This window comes from Echinops telfairi, unplaced genomic scaffold (assembly GCF_000313985.2).
Source record: "Echinops telfairi isolate 266 unplaced genomic scaffold, ASM31398v2 ScPeMD7_7469;HRSCAF=8507_1, whole genome shotgun sequence".
NCBI lineage: Eukaryota > Metazoa > Chordata > Mammalia > Afrosoricida > Tenrecidae > Echinops > Echinops telfairi.
In genome coordinates, this window is record NW_022111373.1 from 123,106,615 (window position 1) to 123,109,510 (window position 2,896).

Below are 2,896 nucleotides of genomic sequence, written 5' to 3' on the forward strand. Positions count from 1 at the left end.
GTTAATAGTTTATAAATTAACAAAGACTCATGAGGGAGGGAGTGGGTGGGGGAAGAGATGAGGAGCTGATACCAAGGGCTCAACTAGAATTAAAAAGTTTTGAAAATGATGATGGCAGCAAATGTACAAATGTGCTTGGCACAATGTATGTATGTATGGATTGTGATAAGAGCTATATGAGCTCCCGATAAAATGACTTTTTAAAAATAGAATTATTTTCTATAATTTAAATGTCTAAGTAAGAATTTGCATGAACTCTCTAAATGATGCAACTTTATTTGCTGAAACCGAGGAGGACTTACAGCAATCATTGCTGATGATCCAGGTTGGTAGCCTTCTGTATAAATTAAACTTACTGTAGCAGAAGACCCCTTGGTAGAACACATTCAAGATCTTGTCCCAACCGTTGGAAACCAATGAGACCAGAGACATCAAAGATTGGCACCGAGACTCAGAAAAGCAGAGCTGAGCCTATGGATTACGTTCTTCTCTGACCTGAGACTAGGGAATTGAGGGACAGTCTCAGGGAGATCAGCTTCCTGGGACCTGGAGCCACAAGCCAAGGGGACCCATGACTCGGAGGCTGAGATCATTGAGAGACTTAGCTGCTCATTGAGGAGACCGATGACTGTATTGCTGCTGTTCTCTGAGCCTGACTGGCGGGAACCTGTTAACCTCCCCAATAAACCCTGTTAACGTGGAACTTCCCTGAGAAACCCGCAGAAGTGTGTGTCATCTCAGCCTTGAGCCAGTGCCAGGACCTGCACAACTACTGCAGGCTACTAATGAGCCAAGCACATCGTCAGCTGTACAAAACAGTGGGCCTCAAGTGACTAAACGAAAAAGAATTTAAAAAGAACAAGAGAATTCACAAAGTGATGACAGCTTGCAATCTCAAAAGAAGATTGCAATCCCTCCATTACCATCAATACTCCATTACCATCGAAAGTTCACCTGGTTCATCGAGACACCCAGTGGGCCTAGTGCCATCAATTAAAGCTGAGCACCAAAGGCCAGAAACTAGATGCATATAAGCAACTGTGTGGACGTGCTTACCCAAGTCAAAATAATTTTCCGGCCACAGCAAAGGAAGCCAAAATCCAGACACGGCTCCAGAAACCAAATGTGGCCAAGGGGAAAAACTCTCTAGGCAGTTCGCAGAAAAAGAATATTTGTCCTGAAGGGACTGACCCTCCTGAAGCAGCGCCTTCCTCTGCAGAAGGGGCACCTGCCTTTGAATCTGTTCTCCAGCAGAACGTCCATGCAGTGGACAACACGGTCATGCAGGTAACAAGCTCCACCCGTGAGACTGTGCTGGCCTCCTGGTCAAGAACTGCAGGCAGAGCTGGGCAGGTGGCCATGGAAGAATCACCACAAGAGACATAGGCTGTCCGGTGGGGCGTGGTGCATGGGAGAAGTCTCCCTGCAAACACAAGTGGTTGGGTTCGGTTGCTGTTTCATGCTGGACAAGCCTGAGTCCCTGAGTTATAAGGAAGAGTGAGTGCTCTCTTCTTGATACCTGACTACAGTTTTGCACCTTCGCATATGGAAGACAATCTGCTGTGTCCCAAATGTGTCCAGAGGAACAAGGTGTTGAAGGAACGCCTCCAAAGTGAGTGGAGTACCTGGGGAGAGAACACTCCCAAGATTGCAATTAATAATTGGCATCATGGCCCTCTGGGCTTCCGTCCACGCCCACCCGTGTTCCTGCTGGCGGTGGACACAGACTACCGGGGGCGCGTGGGCGGGTGTCCCCTTTTGCAATCTGGAGTGTGAAGTCAACCCCAGTTTTGCTTGCTGCTTCCCGAGTTGAGATACACAAGACACTGATGTTTAAAATGGTTACAGCTTTACAAATTACCGTACATCCCAGCTAATAAAAGAACATAAATATTTCAAAGCCCACCAATTCCAACATTTCCTTGCCCTTCTGAAGCACAAATGGCTGAAGCTGAGCTTTGGTGAAGCGTTGGTGGGACAAGATCACGGAGTGTGCTGCTGTGCTGAATTTTCCTTGCCTGAACACTGATTTTAGGAGCTGTTCTTTTCTAACTGTAAGTTTAATGACTTCAAGTTGTTAAATATTTAAGACAAAAATGCATAATATTCTTAATATAGAAACAGTTTTCCAAACTACCTGTAATTTGGCTCTGGTATCAGTGTTATCACCATTGGTGTGACTTGTCGCCTTTTTGTGGCTTTCTGCTCTTGACACAGTTTGAAGGTCACTTCCCAACCATACGCACAATGTCCTGAAGTGCTAGTTGCTCTTGTGTCCTTCATCTTTTGTGTTTTGGGGACCAAATATGTGAATTATTAGCTGATATTCTTTTTTTTTTTTTAGCTCATATTCTTAACTTGTATGGATTAAAACAGAAAAATAAATGTCTTTCTCTCTTTAAAAAAAATTAAGCTTACTGTAAAGAAAACAAAAATCCTCACAACTGGACCAAGAGACAATGTCATGATAAATGAAGAAAACAAATGAAGTCAAGCAATTCATTTTGCTTTTATCCACAATGAACACACGTGGGCAATTTGGTGGGACATTGGATGATGAATTGCACTGGGCAACCCTGCACGTTTGAGTCTGTTGAAGAGCGCTAGCACTTTAGAGCCAAGATGCATCTGACCCAATCATGCAATTTTCAACGGGCTCCTATGTAGTTGAAAATTGAATAATGAACAAAGATCACTGGGTTCATGCATTTTAGTTATGTCTTGAGTGAAGAGATTGAAAGTATTGTGGACTGTCAGAAGAGCGAAAAATCTGTCTTGGAAGAGGAATAAGCTAGAATGTGTCTTAGAAATGAGATGTCAAGATTTCACCTCAAATATTTTGGACAGGTTATCAAAATAACGCACTACCAGGAAAAGGGCATTATGCTTGGGAAAG

General features: G+C 43.8%; 1 pseudogene; it reads left to right on the top strand.

The window, feature by feature from the left end:
* Positions 1-1,776, top strand: part of LOC115873758 — a 109,093-nt pseudogene extending 107,317 nt beyond the window's left edge.
* Positions 1,777-2,896: the final 1,120 nt, after the last annotated feature.